Source organism: Xiphophorus maculatus, chromosome 23, assembly GCF_002775205.1.
Source record: "Xiphophorus maculatus strain JP 163 A chromosome 23, X_maculatus-5.0-male, whole genome shotgun sequence".
Taxonomy (NCBI): Eukaryota; Metazoa; Chordata; class Actinopteri; order Cyprinodontiformes; family Poeciliidae; genus Xiphophorus; species Xiphophorus maculatus.
Genome location: NC_036465.1, coordinates 25,837,696 through 25,859,931, shown reverse-complemented (window position 1 = coordinate 25,859,931; position 22,236 = coordinate 25,837,696). Strand labels below are relative to the sequence as shown.

The window sequence follows — 22,236 nt, the reverse complement described above, 5'->3', positions numbered from 1 at the left end:
AGCAGTGTTTGTGTTTGGGGAGCTATAGTTGCTGTGATACACAGTTACCTAAAAAAGATGTAATAAATAGTACTTGTCCTCACTTTTGTTGTTATCGCAATAGAGCAGCAAAATATCGCAATAAAACTTCAAGTCGTATCGCCCGGCCCTAATATGAACCACTTCTACCCAAACATCAGCAACCTGCATCCATTTCTGCTGCTTCTCAATGAGGAATATTAAAATGCAGTCAAATGGACTCCCAGATATGCGCAAGTGGAGCAGTGACACGTCGCCATAAATGGAAACAGTGAACCGGTTATGAAACCAGACACGGTAAGTGGGAATTCTCCGTTTCTGTCTCTCTCCCCCTCTTTGAGTCTCCTGCGTCCTGTTTTCCTCCCACTCTGCCTTCTTCATCTGTTTCACATTAGGTTTGCTGCTATCTCACACAGCCTAACTCCGCTTTCTCTCATCTCCATCTCAGCCTCCCATTTAGCTCTGATTGAGCTAAATGGGACTTATCCAATGGGGTGGAGAAAAAAAAACAAAAGCAAAAAGAGAGAGAAAGGCTGTGGAAGTGAGAGGAAGTACGAATCTGGATGCAGAAATGAGAGAGAGAGCGCAGATGTGCGCAGGCATCCCGCATGGACGGAAGTAGAAAATGCAGCCAGAGATGGCGAGAGAGTGTGTGTGTGGGTGGGCGTGTGTGTGTGTGTGGGTGTCGCTGCATCTTTGTGTGCCAGACAGGAAGGACTTTGCGCCTTCTACTTTTGTCAGCCAAAAGCCAAGGCTCTAAAGCCTTATCAATTTCCTTTAATTGGAATCAGACCACCTGCCAATCATGTGGACAGCACACCAGCACAACACATAAAACCCGCTGCAGCACAAAGGGCCAAACTGCCATCAGTTTAGTTTTTCCTGAAACAGAAACGCGCACAAAGAGAAAGAGGTACACACACTACTCCAAGAATAGAGCCAGACACACAGAAACACACCGTGCTCTAATTTATTGATCTGTGAGACGGCGTGCCGCAGTCCGCTGAGAATCCCCCGCTGATGAGCATGACTGGTCTCTACAGGCAGCAGCAGAAAGCCAACGCTACAGAAGTAATGAAACTGGAAGCTTTTGGAAACCAGAGCAGCTCGGGGGGGAAATCTCAGAGCTCATCTGGAAGAGTTTCAGAGTTTATTTAATCTAATGTCGATTTAGGCACGACGGCCATTACAAAGCAGTTTTAAAAAAAAACATTGAGGAGCAAATTTCCCTCTTTTCACAAAAAGATGTAAGTGTTCAAATATTTAGACTAAAGTAAAATAAGATTGGTCATTTTGATTTGGACAAAACATAAGACAGTCTTACTGTTTATAGTGCATGAAAGAAAAACGTGTTTCGGTCATTTTGTACCACAACGACCAGGTGGACATCTCACACCTGCTGTGATTAATCTCCCATCTAAAGTAATTTTCTATAATCTACGTACAGTCTTCTGTAACTGTATGTGGTTATGTGACTCCAATAAATAATATCCCATTAGGGGTCATAATCTGTCAAGCCAGAAGGTGATTAGAACCAAATTGAATAGAAATACAGCGTAATGCAAAAATTTCAGATAATAACCCAGAATTAAGTAAAGTTTTACGCAGGGTCTGATGATTTAAGAGACCATCTACCTCCAATATTTATGGAAATACTCAAAAACAACAAGCAATTAATCAATTAATCACATGATAAATTAAAAGCAGTTGATAATTTCCATTCTTGTGATTAATATTTTTTTGAAAGAGAAATTTAGAATAGAATATATAGAATAGAAGTACATTATTCATCCCAGCAGGGAAATTACTTCGCAGTTACAGCATAGAGACAAGACACAATAACAACTACCACTGAGTAGCAGTTGTAGATAAAATAAAAAATAAAAATAAAATATAAAATGCTGTTAATATAAAAAGCAACTTAGAGCAGTCCTTGCAAAGATTCAAAAATTTGCTCACAGAGACATCACAACACATTTTACTTATGGTTTCTGCTGTGTGTGTGGTTTTCATTTCCATTTCATTTATTGTTTTTGGTTGTTGTGTTTATTTTGAATATTTAAAATATATTTCAGTTCCAGGGTTAAGTATCCTTTATAAAAGTGAAACTTTATTAGTCTTTGAGAGAGCAAACTCGCATTAATAGGCCATTACCAATATAGTATTTGAAATAGTTCTTGAAACAACAATATTGTAATTTACCGCAATCATTTCTGGGTCAATTTTGATATCAACAATAACAAAAAATAAACTCCTATGCCATTGTTTAAGTACACGGTTATGTGACTGGTACAGGTAGAAAATGAAAGTAGAGAGAGAAATAAATGATATTGTACACTGACAATATCAGGGTACCAATTATTGAGAAAAAGGGTCAAAGTGATCCAGAGTCTAACAAAACTAACACTATGGATGGATTTAAAGAAGCTCTAATTCAACATGTTTTCAACTTTGTCCAAAATATAACATCCATATGGGGGTCCAGTGGTCACAGCTCCCCTAAAGTCACAAACCAGTTCTGTGTTTCATTTGTTCAAAATGGTAAATATTTCACTACTTACTGTTTTGCTAAACTAGTTTTCAAATCTTCTAGTCATCATCACAGTACATGATTTCTATTAAAAGTGTTTTCATTTTTTAAAATGTTCAGGTTGGTGTATTGTGTAGAACCAAAGTGAGACAGTAATGGTTGTTTGGTGACTGAACAGGAACAGATTCGTACAGATTCGCTGGAATATTGATTGTGAATTTAAAATATCTAGTAATACCTAACTGCTCAATATAGTCATTTCCAATCGGACATCTCAATATCTGTATGTGCAACAAGGAATCCATTGGACACCAAGCAGGCTCTAATATCTGTAAATACCATTCATTCACATTTTATTTGGACATTTGCATGGACTTTCACTGCCTTTAACCCAGTTGTGATGTACGATGTAGTAACTAAGATGCTAGAAGTCATAATGAGGTCAGCATGATGTGCAGAACACAGTTTGTTAGACTGAAGGGTTGAGTGTGTAACCAGGTGGCCAGCAGCACCACAGGGCACTGTACTCTCAAGACACATTGATTCTGAATCTAGATCAGGTTTCACCAATAAAACTGGTGTGTAATTTTAATTTGAGCTGAATGGAGGACGTGGATCCAGTTGAACGAAAGAACCCGTTCCTTATAAGTCACTACATTACGAGATGACCCCACCGTTCAAAACAGATGCTGCTGATGTAAGTCACACTACCGCATGGTTATGATGTGCGATTCCTGGAAATGCAACAATACTTGGTCTAATGAGGGTAACTCCAAAAGGGAATCATGTCATTCCCAGATGAAAAACAGACGATAAAAGACCATCTCCTGTGTAACTGTTCAGGAATTTTCCACTTAATATTTATTATACCAATAAAAACAACTAGTTTATAGTGCCTTTAAGCAGGGCACTGTGGGGAGTACGCTGCAGTTAGATGTTACTGGCTGTCAGGTGATGCAGTGGATGGGGATTATCCTGGATTCCCAGAGAGTTTAACAAATGAGACAAACAGGATAAAATCCAGAAGCAGCAAATTTGACACAATGCAATGTTACAGCAAATTACAGCCTAAATATGGTGTTTGAGAAAATCGTGTTTTGCTCTAAAAAGACTTAATCTCCTTAATCCTTTATCTCTATCTATCTATCTATCTATCTATCTATCTATCTGTTCTAGTTTTACTAAACATCATTGTAGTTTCTCTTCCGTGGATTGAAGTGTTCGCCACCAGTTGACCACATTCAACCTGTCTGACCTCATTACATTCACAGTGCTGCCCACAGTCAGTCCAAACACAAATGTTTGTGTGTAGCTCTTTTGGTTCTGCTGCGTGACTCACTAAGTTTCTTTCTAAAAGGCAGCAAAAACAAAAGGTGCGATGAACACTACGCGTTGCTTCAGTGCACTCACCAACATCGAGATGACTACGCCATTTTTATATATTTTTTAAATCCGTATTTCATAGCCAACAAACGGAAAACAATGACAAGTGGCTAATACCACATGGTTTTGGTGGGAAAATTAAAAATGTAGGCAACCACAGTGAACGTCTATCAGGTCAAGTGTTGCCACTAATATCACAACAATATTGTGATATTGGGTTTACAGCCACTGTAAACCCAAAGACCCACCAGGATGACTCTCTAAATACTTTCTATAAGGAAGTAATTAGCTGTCAAAATTAATTTATGAAGCTGCCAGGTGAAATGATTGGTAATATAAGATCTGCATACTAAAGACACCAAAGGAAAACCTCCAATGTGCTTCCCTTTTTGTATCCCTCCACAGTGGCTAACTAGATTATTCATGCCCCTTTGAGTTTTTCACATTTTGTTGTGTTACAGCTAAAAATAATATGTTCTGTGTTAGTTTTTTTTTTGGTACTAAAATAGAGGAAATAAAATGATACATAGGTTTCCAAATTTCTAACAAGAAAAATCTGACAGCTGTGTGGTATTCATTTCTATCCAACGCCTCTGAGTTAAGACCTTGCAGAAACACCTTTCACTGCTATTGCAGCTGCGAGTCTTTTGGGGTATGCCTCTACCAGCTTTGTGCATCGAGACACGGACATTTAGCTCAAGACTGGGACTGCAGGACAATAGGTAAACGTGCAATATGGAATAATATCAGTGAAAGTCGCATGATTATCAGCTGTAGGTGAATGAAGTCTCCCACCTAAGCCGTCTCTGATTAATGCTTCCCTTGCCCAACATGCTATTTTAGGTGAATGACTACTACTTGGTCGGTTTGCAATTCTGGCATAATCCTTCCATTTCAGGATGATGGACTGAACCAGGCTCCGTGAGATATTGTTTTATAAACATAAACTTGCTTTAAACCTCTCCACAAACTTTCTCCCTGGGCTGTCTGCTCTGTTCCTTGGTCTTCATGATGCCGTTTGTTCTCTAATGTTCCCTGAAATACCTCTGAGGACTTAACAGAACAACTGGGTTTATGCTTAGATTCAATTAGTGCTGTTAAACGGCTGCTATAATTATTTTCTCAACTTTAATTAGAAAAAAGCCAGAACAGCAGATGTAAGAACTTCATTTTTCAAAAGAAAAGCTCTCTATGTCACAAAAGGCACAGGTTGTTACTGTTCAATAATCTGTGCTTGAACGCATAATCTAACAAGATATATCTGGATATTCAACTGGTTTCTTCATGTATTGGTTTGAGGTTCTTAGATTGAGAAATTGTCAAGTTTCATCCATAATGGCTCAATTAAAGATAAACTTGTGTTGGTTTAAAACTTTTGCACGTTACTACTATCAATATTACAAAGCTGTTCAAACAAACTGGCTGTCAAAATTGGAGGGCAGAGTTAAAAGCTACACCACCAGGTGTTTCTTAAGCAGCATCAGGTGGTTAATTATTGTCTGGTGGTAATACATATTAAACACCAGGTGGCGCTGCCATTTATTAGCCATGTAGTGGCTCTAATTACATGCCAGGTGGAGCTTTTGAGGGCATTTATTAGGACATTTAGGTGATGGTGGAAAACAAGTAATCTCCAAAATGGCTTCCTCTAAACTTCTTATCTAAAGTTACTGCTGTATATAAATGCAAGCTATGCTTTTCAGATATTCATTTGTAAAAAAAAAAAAATATATATATATATATATATATACAGATATGAAAACTATGTATCATTTTCCTTTCACTTGACAGGTACACTCAACTTTCTGATAGTCTTACACATATTTTTTTATTTAATAAATTGACTCCCACTCATCTTTCATTGATTCCTATAGCCTAACTCTGACACTAATCCCACACCTAACCTCTAAACCCAAAACAGAACATAAGGGCAAGCGGGTCTCTGTAATGTAGTATTTATTGGAAAAATGGGCAGAACAAAATGAGAAAGGCTAAAAAAAACTACAAAAACCATCTGTATTTCTACTCATATGAGGCCTTTGAATTGACTTCCATTCATTTCTTTAACTGTATATTTGCCTAACTCTAACCTTAACCAAAGCTCAATTCCAAGACCCATCGCTCTTCAGATGGTTGGTCGGTGTATATAGGCAACATAAACAAGTACACACACACACACAATGCAGATATAGAGACACCTTTAAAAATGCTGGTGCAGGTGCAGAGGGGAAGTAAAGCATTTCATCATTTCCTACTTGTGAGCCTGAGACAGGAAAGCAAGGAGAAATTAGCTTGGGTCTAGTCCAGGGTGTTTTGCTATAGTCTCTGTGTCTGCTTACAATCCGCCACACAGCACCAGCGTACAGCCTCCGTCTGACTATGCAAGCCTATTGGAGCGTTAACAGTGGCCCAGCTCCACCCCAATGTGTCACTTCCAGGCCATCAAGGTCAACTGTCCACTCGCATTTTGTCTCTTTCAGTGCTTGTAATACACATGTACATGTATTTTCATTAAATACATGTACATTTATGCATTTTATAAATACATAAATGTACATGTATTTATGTAAACGTGTGTATTTACATAAATACATGTAAATACACTTAAAAAAATGTATGTACATGAAAACACAAATGTGATGTTTAGGACTTTTGCTATGTATCCTTTCTAATTTCTTATTACATGAACATGGAAAAGTGCAACGGTTCAATTTGGCAGGTATAAGTGGTTTAACTTTGTCTAATTTTTGGAATATCAGTGTTAGAATAAAAAAAAGAAATTACCTGAAAAATGTGGGCAAATTAAGTATCTAACTATTTTTGAAGTATTGATGCTATTTCAGTAGTTTTGATATTCTTCCACAATCTTCCGGTTAATCCAGGATCGAGTTGGAGTAGCAACAGCCTAAGTAGAGAGACCCAGACTTCCCTCTCCCCAGCCACTTGGACCCAACTCCTCCGGAGCTCCCAAGGTGTTCCCGGACCAGCCGAGTAACATAGTCCCTCCCTCCCTGGGTCTTCCTCTGGGTCTTTCCCTGGGTCTCTTCCCAGTGGGACATGCCAGGAATACCTCACCAGAGAGGTGTCCATGAGTCATCCCAACCAGATGCCAGAGCTACTTTAACTGGCTCCTCTTGACATGGAGAAACAACGGCTCTGCTCCGAGTCCCTCCTCGATGATGGAGCTTCTCATCCTACCTAAGGAAGAGCCCAGAGACCACCCACTTGTATCTGTGACGTCATTCTTTTGGTCACTACCCAGAGCTCGTGACTACAGATGAGAGTAGACATGAGGATTGACTACAGCACTCACTTCACTGCAGACACTGCACCAATCCGACTACCGATCTCCAGCTCCATTTTTCTCTCATTTGTGAACAAGATCCCAAGATACTTGGGGAAGGACCTCTACCCTTCTACAACTCAAGACCCTGAATTGCTCATTCTCATCCCGGCCGCTTCACATTTGGCTGCGAACCGCTCCAGTGAAAACTGGAGACCCCGGTTCCATGAAGCCAACAGAACTGTTTTCTGCACAAAGCAGAAACCCCATCCGAAGGCCACCAAAATGGATCCTGTTCTGCTAGAAATTCTGTCCATAAACTTTATGGGCTGTAGCTCTGACACTGGTTGTACAGGGACCTAACTGGGACCTTTCAACGGGCCCACTCTATAGGCAAGCACCTCCCACAGGATTCCCAGAGGGATGCAGTCGAGCGCCTTTTCTAAGCCCACAAAACATGTAGACTGGTTGAGCGAACTGCCATGCAGCCTCCAGAACCCTGCTGAGGATGAAGAGCTGGTCCAGGCGACAGACAGGCTGACAAGCTAGAATTATTTATTAGTTTTCTTGCAGTTGTGTTTTAACAACTTTCTTTGTTTTGACTGAATTTATTAAGTAATAAACTTAATTTTCATTCAGATTCAAACAAGAATGAACTGAGAGGAACAACATGCGGTTGAAAATTCAAACCAAGCATGGGTTAACGTAGCATGGGTTAAGTTAACCCGGGACCTGACTAGTCCATAGCTACGATATTAGGGGTTGGTATTTATCGTATCATTTACCGTGCTAAATTTCTTGTGATTAGATGAATCTTGATTCATTATTGTCACGATAAAGTCTTATTAAGTTAAAAAGAAATAAACAAATAAAACTGTCCTTGTCATAGTAGAAAGTTTTGCTGTTTTCTCCACTTAATTAATTAGAACATATGCCTAAAAGCAGTTACTGTGAGCAGTTTAGTGATACAAATCATGTCTTTATGTGACTGGAGTTCTTAAGCAGCGTATTATACATGTATGGGAATGTCTTTCAAGAGCAGTATAGCATATGTGGGGATATCGGGAGGTGCTGGTGTCTTTCTCCAGCTAACGTTCCGGGTCAGAGGTGGGGTCACCGTGGACAGGTCGCCAGACTGTCGCAGGGCAACACAGAGACAGACAGGACAAACCAATCACACCAATTAACCTGACAGTCATGTTTTTGGGCTGTGGGAGGAAGCCGGAGTACCCGGAGAGAACCCACCATGCACAGGGAGAACATGCAAACTCCATGCAGAAAGACCCCGGGCCGGGAATCAAACCCAGGACCTTCTTGCTGCAAGGCAACAGTGCTACCAACTGCGCCACTGTGCAGCCCACACTGATACAGTTACCTAAAAAAAAAAGAAGTAATAAACAGTTCTTATGCTCACTTCTATCGTCATCACAACAGACCCACAGTCCTCCTCTATTCTAAATCCAGGTCTGGGTTTGTGAAGTAATCAGGATTGTGTTGGTTTTAGCCCAGTAGTTTTTAGAGTGCATTCGCCAAGGTTTTTAAACATGTTCCTAAATACACGGACTTAAACAAACAGGACCGGGGTTATTATCTACTCACTCGCCTGTCTCTCTCCCAGTTTGTGTGTGTGTGAGAGAGAAAGGGAGACCACAGCGCTAGACAGCCATGTTCTCCCAGCCTCCTCGAGCCAGTAACCATGACAACGGGATGGCTGGGAGACACTGTTAAAGCTCAATTGAGGCCGGTGTCTATCCTCTAAAATAGACCTTGGTCGTGTTTCAAGAGCGACTTGTCCTCCTAAAAGCGGAGAGGAAACGCTTTTCTTCCCCTTCTTCTCTTCTCCAGGGGGGTACGGAGCAGGAGAAAGCGCACATTCACACACACCTCGATAAAAAAAATAAAAAAATAAAAAGAAGGGGGGAAAAAATCCCACGGCCCGGGCGGTGCGTATCTTCCAGGCTACATTTCATTAGCTTTCATTTGCTGTCCTTTAGGAGAGTAGACTGAAAGCTGCTGCTGTGTTTGGTAAGAGAAAAGGAAACGGAGGGATGCCAAACCCCGAGCCTCCATGAAGACTTTTTTAGAGGGTGGAGGGACGCTTAAAATAAAACGGGCTACATCCTAAACAACCGGTAAATAGAGACACAGAGAGCCCACACGGCTGCTGTAGCTTCAGCTGATAAACTATCCTCACTCACCGGGAAAACGCGTCCTGTCAGGAACTGGAAACGAGAGACTCCTCGTCTGCTTCTTTACATCCACACCGGGTAATAACTCTGACAGACGGGCTCTTTTTCCTCCGCTCGGCCCCCTCCTCCACCTCCTACTCCACCTCCTCCTTCTCGTTCACGTCCGCCGCCGAATGACCGAGTCTCGCGCCTCCGCTCCGGCTGGCAGGCAGGCAGGCGGGGGCACGCGGGCGGTCCGGGCGGCGGAGCGCGGCTCCTCGGCGGACCGATGAATGGCTACAGGAGCGTCCTCCCCGTCCCCTCCTCTCCGCGGAGCCTCGGCGCGTTTCAGTGGCAGCTCGGAAAATGGAAACGTTGCTGCTCCACGGAGAGCTCCGGAGCAGCCGTCACTCCTCGCGTGGTCAGAGCGCGGAGTGAACGGGACGCGTTTCGAGGGGCACACTAGCACCCGGCCATCAGTTGTGTTTAACACACGTGTCTGCACTGTCCTCTGTCACTCCAATCTGAGATTTCACACATCACCCGAGGACCGTGAAAGTGTTTCACCATGTCCTCTGATGGACTAAAGTCATTTTCTTCACCAGATTTTGACACATTAAGAAAAAAATTAACTGGCGTTTTGGGGTTTTTTTGGAACAAAACAATGAGGAAGAAAAAAAAGATCAACATTCAGATGATTTACTGGCAGTAATCTAGAGCTGTCCAAGGTCTAAAGTCCTGGAGCTGACATGTTCTGGATGTTGCACTGGTCATGGTTTGAACAGGGTTTGTATGTCTGTGAGGGAAAACATGACCTTTGCAACTGTAGATAAAGCCTGCATTTAGCTTTGTATCTTGACGTGAATGACCCCGTAAAGATGCGACATACTTATAACATAAACTGTAAAATAATTCAAACAAAATCCAACCTTTCGGTTTCCATTCGATGGTTTATTGCTTCCTTTTCTCACCCGCTCTCGGTCCTGTTTAAATGTTGCAGGACTGGCTTAGCACTACGACTGTACACCGAGATTTAGAAGAAAAAGATGGTTTCCAAACAATTAAAAAAGTATTTTTCCTTAAATGAAAGAGTAACTTTCTCCAGCTGTTCAGTGAATAAAGTAATGCAGCACTGCCTCGCCTCCAGCTGTGATTTCCAGCTAGCTGAAAACAGGCTAACAAAACTTTCCCCATGTTTGCAAGAAAGTGAAATTCAGCTGTTTAGAAATAGCTACGCTTCTAAATAAATTTTAAAAATTACAGTATTTTTTTGGAAGTACACTGGAAACTGCACTCTTCCTTGTGTTTGGTTTATATTTCCCATTTATTTTGTGAAAGACCTTTTGGCTCTTTGAGATTTATTTGTATTTTAACAAAGTTCTGCTGTGTTAGAAGTTCTGACTCAGCATATCCCAGCATATCCTGTTTCCACTAACCCTCTCAGTCTTTTTGAATGTATTTTGTCACATTCCAACCAAAAAAGGTGAACAGATTTTACTTACGTCATAGCACATCAACATTAGCATATTATAAAGATATTTTTACTAGGAAATTTTCTGTTACGTAAGATGGGCAAAAATTAGCTCATCAAAACAAATTCATAAGAAGTCACCTTTCCTGTTTGCCACAAGGTCGTGTACGGGAAATTGCAGACACGCGGAAGACGTTGCTGTTGTCACATGATAACTTTCTGGCTTGTGTGGAATGTGTGGGGGGAAAAAAAACAAAAAAACATGGGCACATCACCCTGAACGGCAGTGGTGGCAGTACCAGGCTGTGTGATTTCCTTGGCATGGACAGAAATCTGGTCAGCCCTCATGTGAAGACATCATGGCTACTTACCAGTACTTTAAGCTACTTTGTTAGGGTCTCATTTCTGGCTGTAAAGACCCGACTGAGCACCAAGAATCCAAGTGTAAAACGCAGCAGAAGATCAAACACTCGCCGTGTTTGGTTTTGATTATTAATCTTTGTAATCTATCTCGAGTTCCCACTCCCGACAAAGCTGCTGCCAATGTTCCGTCTTTACATGTGGAGCAAGATTTAAAAGGAGAACCGTCGCTGATTAAATCACCGAAGAGCGCAATCATTCACCATGGAGAACAAAGATAAATCCAAGTCCTGATGTGACATTCTCAGCGAAAAGCAACGGCGCTAGCATCAGCTGAGCGTCTTGAGTTTTTGTCTACATGTAGAAAGTGTTGGTGTGCGCGTGAGCGACATCTGTAAATGAGAGCCGTCAGAAAGGTATTTGGCCTTTGATGCTGGAATGAAGCAGCGATGTTGTCAGACGGGGGACCGTTTCAAACAGAATGTAAAAAATCTTAACGCTGCAATGCTACCTGTCAGCATTTCGTGAGAATCACTGCCTGTACCCTGTTTTCTCGACAAACCAGACTGTCGCGCCTCCTTCATCCTTCATGCTTTCCCCAAATATAGAAAGAGCTCAGTTGCGGTGGTTTCCAAAAGTAATTCAGACCCTTTCGACTATTCCAACACAACAAATCCTGCAGAGTTAAATCAACACAATGCCGAGTCTACTTGGCAATGCCAATTTTCAGAATTGGCATTAATTTAACTCTTACAGTTATTTCAACAATAGTTTGAGTAGTTATAAGTTTTCCAAGAGTTAAAATTACTCAATTTCTTGTTGAAATAACTCTGGAAAGAGTTAAATTGACACCAATTCTGATAAAGACCAAATAGACTCAGCATAGTGTTGATTTAACTCTGCAGAATTTACTGTGAAGGTTTGTCACGCCATAAACAAGACAAATTAGTGCAAAAAGAATAAAGCATGACAAATAAAAACACTCAAAAGTGTTCTGTGCAGCTCATGTGGGATATTCTGTAGTTATGACTCCATAAATATGTCCTAAAAATGAAGAATGTGCTCAAGCTAGATAAAACCAAAACTTTTTTTTTCCTTTACCAGCAGGCAAACTGGTATCTGTGTGGAAAAACTCCACCATCTCCACCGTGAAACATGGTGGTGGCGGCATCATGGTGTGGGGATGCAGAGGTTCGCCTTCTGTCCAGATGACATCCCTAAACATACAAACCAGAGTAACGTCAGAGGAACAAAGCCCACACCGCAAAAAACACAAAATCTTACCAAGTATTTTTGGTCTAGTTTTTGGTGTAAATGTCTTAGTACTCTTGAAATGAGACAAAAGTAACTTACCAGTAACTTTTCAGCAAGATATGTGAGCTTGTTTTAAGTAAATAATTCCTTTTAAAAAAGTAACACTTCCACAGCCACATTATTTCACTTAGGACAAGGGGAAAATGTCTTGTTAAAAGTGAAATAATCTGCCAGTATCTACTACTATTTTATCAATATTAAAAAATTCAATTATAAAAAAAATCTAAATTAAAATTTATTGATCCCACAGGGAAATTAAAAGTTGTTGTAACATATTAATTCAAATTCTACAGAGAGTTTATATATATATATATGCTATGACAAAGGAGGTGTTAGCAAAGCTACCGAGCTAAAGTTAGCTACCTGCCTTTGTACCAAAATTCTGTACCTGGCCTTTATCATAAAGATATTTAATCAATATTATCTAAAGTTAGCTACCTGTGTACAGTTTATTTCGTATATTTTAAGGCACTAGCTTTCATCTCTTGTCAACCGTTTACATCTAGTCTGGCGTAAAAGCTAACATGCACCTAGCATGTTGACTCAGTCTGGGCCTGAAAAAGTGGTCTTTGTCTCGGGTTAGGTGGTCTTCTTGACTACAACACTACTTATACTACAGGTTTTTAAATGTCATAGTTGCTGAAATCACTCATAAGAAGGCTTCCACGTTACGGTTAAGAATTTCCTCTTTGTTCTTTCACATAAAATCGAGAATAAATTGCGTATTTACAGTCTAAGTAGAACCAGAGCCACTTTAACATGCTTGTGTTCTCTTTTTATGTCGCAGCAACCAGATTACACATTCTAGCTCAAAGTCATTTTGGAAGCACAGGACATACTGAACCCTTTGAATCTTTCCCCCCCCCCGCTGAAGACTTTCTGGTATACGCTTTCTTATCAACTCTCCTCAAATGTGCAACATTGACTAGCTCTAATGCAACGTGAGCGTGGGCCGAGGAGATCGATAGAAGGACACAGAAGAAGAAGACGAAGAGAGCAAGTGAAAACAAAGACTGAGAGAAGATGGAGAAGATGAGAAAAGTGAGGAGAAAGGTAGAAGTAAAGCATAACAAAATAAAATGTTGGGTGTGTTTTTGAAGGTTAGAGAGGCAAGGTTGGCCAAGGAGCACAGGTAGTGTGTGTGTGTGTGTGTGTGTGTGTGTGTGTATGTGTGTGTGGGGGGTTATCCAAGGAGAAAGATGAAGAAGAGGAGGAGGAGGAGCGCAGCCATCTGAAGATGACAAAGGGAGTTCAGACTGACCAGCAGTTTTATTGGAAACCCATTGAAGATGCAATGTCAATCCTAATTACTAATTCATTAACCTTCCAACTCCCATCCCCCTTTTTTCAGTTTTTTTTTTTTTTCTTTTAGTCAGGCACTCCCACATACGCAGCCGCTGCTGCCTCTCCACCCACACCTCCCTCCTCCTCCACCCTGTCTGCGTCCCAGGAGAGGCAGAGGGATGGATACGCGGAGAAGTGAAGAGATGCGTCTGCGGCTAAGTGACATCTGCCGGGGCCCTGATGGAGGCAACGTGTTGGGAACGCTGCAAATCCCTGATGTGACAATGGAGGGAGGAGGAGGAGAAACCGGTGGATGAGGAGGGGAAATGGAAAAAAAAAAAAGAAAGAAAGAAAAGCAAACAGCTTGTGTTCTGCTTCGTCGGGAAGAGGGGTGGTCTCCTGTAATGGTGCACATAAGTACGTTAATGTGCATTGGCAGGATATGCATTTGCAAGCGTCGGATGCATGCATCTTATTTTTTTATGAGTGTGTGTGTAATTTTGCAGTCGTGTGAGGTCTGTGTGTGTGTTTGTTTATAAAAAATTGAATGCAGGTTTTGGAGGACATAAATCAATATAGTGAAGTAATAACACCGCGTTCACAATCAAAGCAAGGGGGAGGTGGCAGACGAGACTGATAGTGTGTGTTTCGCTTCTATACCTCCAGACTCCTGGCTCTGAGTGTGTGTGTGTGTAAGCTTCATCCCACAGCAAGCATTCCTCTGCACATGCTTACATGCAAAACTCATTAAAAAGATACAGATACAAACGGTGCTCTCTCATGGGCTCTTAATCGGGCTCTGAAATGTCCACACACACACACACGCACACACGCGCGCGTGCACACACACACACAATGAAACAGTGCTGCACAGCTGAGTGGATTCAAACAGAGAAATCCTCCAAACAAGTATTGATCAGCAGAGTTTGCAGCTCCGGTTCCCTCAGTGTCTGCAGGCTGAACGACGGGGGGCTCTATGGGACAGCTGGGGGAGCACACACACACACACGCACACACACACACACACCCACACACACACACGCCCACACAGATCACAGAGAGCATGTGTATATGTGATTTTCATCCCCGAACTTCACAGCAATAACAGCCTGAGTGTCTATAAAGCACGCCGACATCTTTAATACACGATAAAAAAATGTTTTTTAAAAAACGTGTCCACATGCATTTAAGTGTGGAACATAAACAGAAGCAAAGAGAGCCGTTTTCAACCCAGAGTCTCAAGACAGCACGCTTAGAAGTTGCTTCTCTTCAAAGTTGTTTCTTGTTTTTGCAGAAGTCATGATGTGCTTTGAAGATGATTTGTGTTTAAAGTCTCCAGGAATCCAAGAAAACTCGTTTTTAGTTTCAAAACAAATAGCATTAGATTTTTTTATTTCCCTTCCGATACTGATATCGGAGGTTTGGCATCGGCCGATTCTGATCTGATACAAAAACGCTGTGCTGAAGAGACTTCCAATGTTTCTTGTTTTGAACACAGACATAAATATACTAGATTAAAAATGCATTTGATAACTCTGCTCCAGTACGTCACACTTTAACACACCAATAGCTTCACAAGCTTGGTCAAACATGGAAAAACAACTTTCATTTGTCCAGTCAGTGCAATCAGGAGTATAAGAGCCAATGTGTAACAAATAATAAGGAAACTGAAACTGACAAAAACAATAAGTTGACTGTTCAAATGTAAAAGATAAATTGCAACAAATCTTCCTTCAAATGGTTCAGAAAATGAATTTAGGGACTCTAAGCATAATGTAAAATAAATAATCAGACTGAATACATTTGCGCTCATCGTCACCAATACCTTATATAGAATTGTTTTCAATATCGGAATAGATGATTGGTGCATCTCTAGTATTGACTCAACAGGGGAATTTGAGAATACACAATATAAGAGCACGCCACACTTTCCAGATGAATTTTGTGGTAAAATGACCAAACAAATGTATTATTTTTTTGCTTCCACTTTGGTATAAAGCCCCACTCTGTGTACCTGCAGCAGCTGGACAACTGCCAACGCTGAAACAACCAGAGAGCCCATGGTGCTTCCAAACGGCCCCCAAATGGCCCAGACCCCAGTCTGCTTGATGCAGCAGTACAAGCCACAAAAGACCTGGAGGGTCTACTGTAGGCATTTCTTTTTGTCCAAAAGAAGAGTTCAAAAAAAAAAAATTTGAAAAAAGGTTAATTAGGAAAACAACGTGTTTGTGAATGTCACAAAACAATAGACGGGAGCATTGTTGTGTTTTCAGAAATGCTCTCTTGGGGAAAAGTGATGTGTGTGTGTTTAGCAGCCATTCAGTAGCTGGTGATGGCATGATGGCCTTGTATAATAAGATTTATGTGACGGCTTCAAAGGGAAGAAAAAGAAGTGAAACCTTGAAGCCCACCTTCACGATGGACATCGTTATTTAGCTGCCTTTGTGTCCGACTCCATCGCCTCCCACTATACCTCATCAGCATTCATTACCGCCTGTGCGGAAGGGGGTAATGCAGGATGTCAGCACTGGTGACGTGTGTGCAACAGAAAAAACACACACTGCCATACGAGCGCGCCTTTCGTTTGGATCATTATAAGCATGAAAAAGCTGACACGTTACTACTCCCCATTACACGGACAGATCCACTGGGAGACGCAGTCGCCAGAGTCAGGACAGAAACCGTGAAGCGCTTTCAGCTCCTGCTTAGAGAGAGACTGCATCTGTGTGTGTGTGGGGGGAGAACGAGGGGAAAGAAGAAAACACGTGACCTTGACAACATGGTGGCAAAACGTGGCATGTGTCTGTGTTTGCGCAGATCGGGAATCTGCCGGGCCTGCTGGTCAGCACGTTGAGGGTGAAGCGGGCTGCCGCTGTCGTCGCCGCCGCTGCGCGCCAGGCTGTAAACAAGGAGCCCACAATAACATGCTTCACCCACAGGACCGCAGCTCTCCCGAAGAGCTGAAAACTTTCAGAACGGCAGCTCGTTTATTAACAGACGTGAGTTTTAAAGAATCCAGTGGAACCGCCTCATGGCACACTGCAAAAACACAAAGTCCTACCAGGTAGTTTTGGTCTAGCTTTCAGTGGAAATATCTTGGTACACTCGAAAGAAGACAAAAGTAACCTGCAAGTAACTTTTCAGCAAGATAGAGGAGCTTAAGTCAATAATTGTTCACTTAAGTAAGTAAAATAATCTGCCTGTGGAACTAGTACTTTTTAAAATAAATACTCAAAAATTATTGACTTAATCTTTTATATCTTGTTGAAAAGTTACTTCTAAGTTAGTTTTGTCTCATTTCAAGCTTTATAAGATATTTGAACCTGAAATTAGAGCAAAGATTCCTGGTAAGAGTTTGTGCTTTTGCACTGTAGGAGTGTGTTTTTTGTGTGCTCATACGTTCTCTGATTTTGGGGAGAATATGTCTGAATATTTCAGATAGTGAAGTCCTCATCTACAGCTGGCATCAGGTTTTGGATCACTGTCACTTTGGCACGCACAAGCACATAATCTGAACAGCTTTAGTGGCGGATGAGTGCAAATTTCCCTCCGCACTGCAAAAACACACAAAATCTCACCAAGTATTTCTGGTTTAGTTTGTTTAGCGCAAATATCTTAACTAAGAAAAAAGAAGAAAAAAATTACTTACAAGTAATAAGCAGTATTACATACCAGGTCTAAACAAGAGGGGGGTATAGTCTAGATTTAAAGGAAATCAGTGTTTCAGCAGGTTTGTAGTTTTCTGGAAATTTGCTCTAGACTTGTGGTGCATTTACAAACAGTGGGATTTGTAACAGGCGTGAAAATCCATTAAATCGAAGCAGATTCTTACACCAAACGAAGGATCCCACATCATTTTTCTCCTCTTAAATCCTGCACAACCTTGCACGCATCTGCCGGATTACATTCAGGAGCATAAGTAAAAATCAGTCTTATGGCAAATTTCTACACAAAACGCCGCCTGCGTCTTGTTGTTCTGAAAACACACCATCATGGCAGGGTGTTAAGTGATGGAGGACTTGGCTCGACTCCATTTATCCTGGCCATGGATCCTTTCTGGATATTTCGTTATGCTCCGTTTGACCGCGTCCATCTCTCGTGTGTATACAAATGCTTATCCTTTTCATAAACCCGGCTGTATTGCAGCACATGCATTAAACATGAGGAAGCTGAGGGGCGAGAGAGAGAGAGAGAGAGAGAGAGCTGGGGAAGACCAGTCGCTGCTCGCCGTGGAGGATCAGATCGGCCCTGATCCTGGTCTGCAGGAACACGGCGCCCGCCGTTAATATCAAGGTTAACAGAGAATGCTTTGATTGTACCGCTGATGTCACCGGAGACTTATTGTATGCGGCTTGTCGTAGATGAAAAACGTGAGATTTGCATCCTGTAACGAGAGCGTCAGTATGCGCGGGGTCGGTTTCAGCGGTGCCTTCTCGCAGAAAAGTGAATGTTCAATCTTACCGGGGTGAAAGGTCACAGCGATGTTTTTTATGCCATGTGTGAGTGGGATTTTTTTGTTGTTTTTACATAAATCAAGCTGTAAAAACAGGTTTTAAAAAAAACCTGACCTGATTAACCTGCTAGCAGTCTGGTTAAAAAGAAGAAAAAAAAAGACCTGTAGATTGTTTGTCATCGCCTTGCCGCTCCCATTAGGTTTAGTAGAGAATCTGCATCTGGTAAGACTGGAGAGGAGTGACAAAATTCCGTGCTTAATCCTGCTTTGATATTAAAAGGACAGTGTTAAGTATTTTCCAGGCACACAGTGCCATTTTATAGCACAGTCAAGTAGCTACAGTATGTCCCCTCCAGCTGTTATGAAAATGCTACAAATATCAAATTTGACTTAGAAGATATTTGACTTCGTAATTTAGCGCCTTGAAATTGGGCCTCTGTCTCTTTAAGAAGCTCCTGCTCTTTCTGAAACTCCACCTTCAGGAAGTCATTCCAACATGGCTCCTTTATTAACCCTTTAACAACATCACTACCAGTATTGCTCTAAGACGTAGCTCCTCTAATGAACTCAGAAGTTGCACAGTTCCACCAGCTGTTTGCAAATTGCTGCTGGCTAGTCTGAAGGAGCTGAGAGGAGGAGCCCTGGGTTAGAGCTGCTCTGTGAGGTGGAAACTCGGAAATAGCATCTCTGTGGAGGAGCTTCGTCCTCGAAGGCGGAGCTAGGTCCACCTGGGGGTTCTGCACAGCTGAATTGTTGCCATACAGATTGAAGGACTTCTCAAGAAAATTCATTAAAGAATTAAATCAACATTCCTCCTTGATGAGGGAATAATATTATGACATGACGTGAAGCTCAGAAAGTCGATTTTACATAGTATTGGCCCTTTAATTAGTACAAAAGGACAAAAAAAATGCTGATCGATGATGTGGGTCAAACAGATGACTGGGTGGAACAAGCTTTAATTAAGGCTTTCATGCATATAATAGCATCACATCTAATTTGATGGATTAAAAGTAAAGTTCAAAAGGAATCATTCATGTTGTCATTATTCCAGGGCTGTACTGCTATCCATTTGAACGGTTCTTTCTTTCAGGATGGAAGGATTACAGAACATAAAGCTTGAATCAAGTATAAAAACCAAGTTTCCAACGTTCCTCAAATGCATTCAGAGGGAAATTATTATGGTTAGAGGAGACTGATTTTACTAATTGGCTGCAGTGTCCAGAAATATGTTTGAAGGAGTTATAGTGAGGATATTAATAGAAAGAAAATGTATCCAACTGCTAAGCATGGTGAAAGTATTATGCTACTCTTTTGAAAATGAGCAGCATTTTCAAAAATGTAAAACTTCCAAGTATTTTACACATGCTTAAAGTGTGTAAAACCAACATTTTCAAACCAACGGCATCATCTCAGCCAATAAAAATGGACTAAAATCCTACAAGACTAATGCCAGAAGCTTATTTATGACTACTATTACGTAAATACTAGTGCAAATGCTAATAGTAGCCATCTGAAAAATTATGTTCAGATAATTGTTTACTGTCACTGTTAAAGTGTAGCTGCAGGAAAATACAATTTGTTTATGTCAGCTGACATTTTGTTTTTATTCTGTGCATTTTATATTAGTAAGAGATCACATATTGTTACAGGTGAACAGGAGTTTACTATTCAATGCAATACGTCCCTAGTAATTCATAAAAATAAATATTCAATTTTTTATTTTTAAGGTTTAAGTACACATAAATAATGCAAAGATGTGGATGTGATTATTTGATTTTTTAGAAGGAGTTTTAGGCAAACTAATTCAACTAACCCGTTACATCAAAATAACCTGCTACCCTGGTTGTCTCCAGCAGAGGGTGCTGTTGGCGCACTATTTCATCTTTTTGTTCTCTTTTCAACTGAATTCGGTACTTTTCCAAGGTGTGCCTCTCGTGCCGGTGTGTCGGAAAGGTATGAGAGTGACAGAAGCAACACGGTGGAAAACATTTCCCGGCTGCTTGTTCGTCATTAGCATTTTTAGCTTTCAGTGAACTTGGCCTGTGGGTAATTAAGCGGGAGGTGACTTCTTTGTGGGAAATAGCGTTAATACTCAAGGAAGAAAGTTGTAAAGAAAAATAAAGAAGCATGACCTCACTTGGGTGGCATTTCATAAATGAAATCACGCAGAAAGTTTTACAGGCTCACCTTAATACCTAGGCGAGTATTAAAATTCACACTATAGTAGACCTAATCTGTGTAAATACAGGTAAAAACCCCTGACACATCAGTGTAATTCAGTAAAAGTAACAGCTTCCTGCTGTCCGAGATCCGTGACCTGACCACCAGGTTCTTGCCCCCCCTTAGTGGCGGACTGAGCAGTAAACAAACAGGTGTCTGGTATCACTGAAAACACTGGTTTTGGTGGAAACTCTTTGCTATCTACTGGCGGCAGCTGCTTGGTTTCATTTTGCGAAATGTCAAACATAGTGGAGGTTCAGAGTGAATGTTCCTGGACTGGACATTTGGTGATTTCACTCCTTTACGCCACTGAAACAAGAAAAAGATGAGCAAGAAAGCTAATTTGCTTAGCTAGCATCTCTAATGTAGAAATAAGTGTAATTCTAAATTAATACAAACTTGAAAATGTATTTAAATAAAACATTTCTTCTGTTTTATTTGTTAGCTCACATGGTGGATTTGTTTTAGTTGTGTTGGCATGGCCGGTCTCATGATGTCAGGTGTTTCCCACATTTCGATGAATAATTACAGAATCCAAAGATAAAACGTTTACAAACCAGTTCGCAAGCTTAATTTGTTTCACCAGGTCAATATTTTCTTGAAAAACTGAAATGTACTTATTTAGGCAGCTGGAAAATTAGCATCTTTATAACATTTTGTAACATAATGTCCTCTACATTTATCTAGACATCTGGTAAAGATTTGCATGAGACTTAGAATAAAGTAATTTCTTATCCTAGTTGCATTAAATCAAACTGAACAAAATCCAAACTTTATAGATCCACAATAGAGGTTCAATAAATCAAGTTTATTTGGATCAGTAGAAAGATATTCAAATATATTACATAAATAAAAGTATGTACTCACTATCGTATTTTTAGGAAATGTCAAAAAAAATTGATACACTAAACAATATAAGATACGTTAGTATTAGTTGTTTTTGTTTACTTATTCCATCCATAAGTCACATCTTCTAATATTTATTATAAGAGAAAGGTTGCTGAAGCTTTTTTTTTAATTAATGTTATTCACATTCCTATAAAAAGTGAAAACTCCCACTGCTTTTGGTCAGTAAATGCATCACCGTTGCATTTTAGAGATCAGAGAAGAGCAGAAATTGGCAAGGAAACAAGATTGGTGCATCTCTGCATTTTGAAGCAGTCTATAGCTTCCTGTTTTCCTGAAGTTTGAATATAACATGACACAAAGACCCAATTACTTTGGGCACTCTTCAAAATGGGAGAAACAAGAAAACATGTGTGTTTATCTTCATGTTTCAAGCTTCAGGTGACTTTCTTTTCAGATTTTTTTCCTTCAGATTAAGTGCTTGCTGTGTCTGATACATTACACTGAAGGGAAATAGTAGTTTGTACTACTATATGATGGCTTGAAACAATTCACTTTTCAGGCTCCTTTCAAAGTCCCTGAAAAAAAAAAAAATCCCTGCACTTATGCAATCTGCATCACACACTAAATGACAGATTGCAGCAACCGTCTTGGCTATGAACATGTGACTTCTTCGTCTTGCTATGAATAGCTTTAATCACTCTCAGGTATGCGACCGATATTCATGCCATCCACTTTGGCTTGTCAGATCTGGCAGCAGCAGAGCAAACCCAAAACAATGGCCGCCGGTACCAGAACTGTGTCAACAACCTGTTGACGGAAAAAAATCCCAAAGGATAAGCAGCCCATGCTTCCTTCCTGCGCATGTGTTGCTGTGATCGGCGGTTTTTGAATCTGGCAGGA

At 40.8% G+C, this 22,236-nt stretch overlaps 1 protein-coding gene across 2 annotated transcripts in view; it reads right to left on the bottom strand.

Moving 5' to 3' along the window:
• psd2 (pleckstrin and Sec7 domain containing 2) overlaps positions 1-10,428 on the bottom strand; it is a 43,850-nt gene extending 33,422 nt beyond the window's left edge. For both annotated transcript variants that reach the window (XM_005811126.3, XM_023328619.1), the window contains exon 1: positions 9,413-10,428. The gene's annotated coding sequence lies outside the window, so the exon portion shown is untranslated. The remainder of the gene's footprint in view (positions 1-9,412) is intronic.
• Between the last annotated feature and the right edge of the window lie 11,808 nt (positions 10,429-22,236).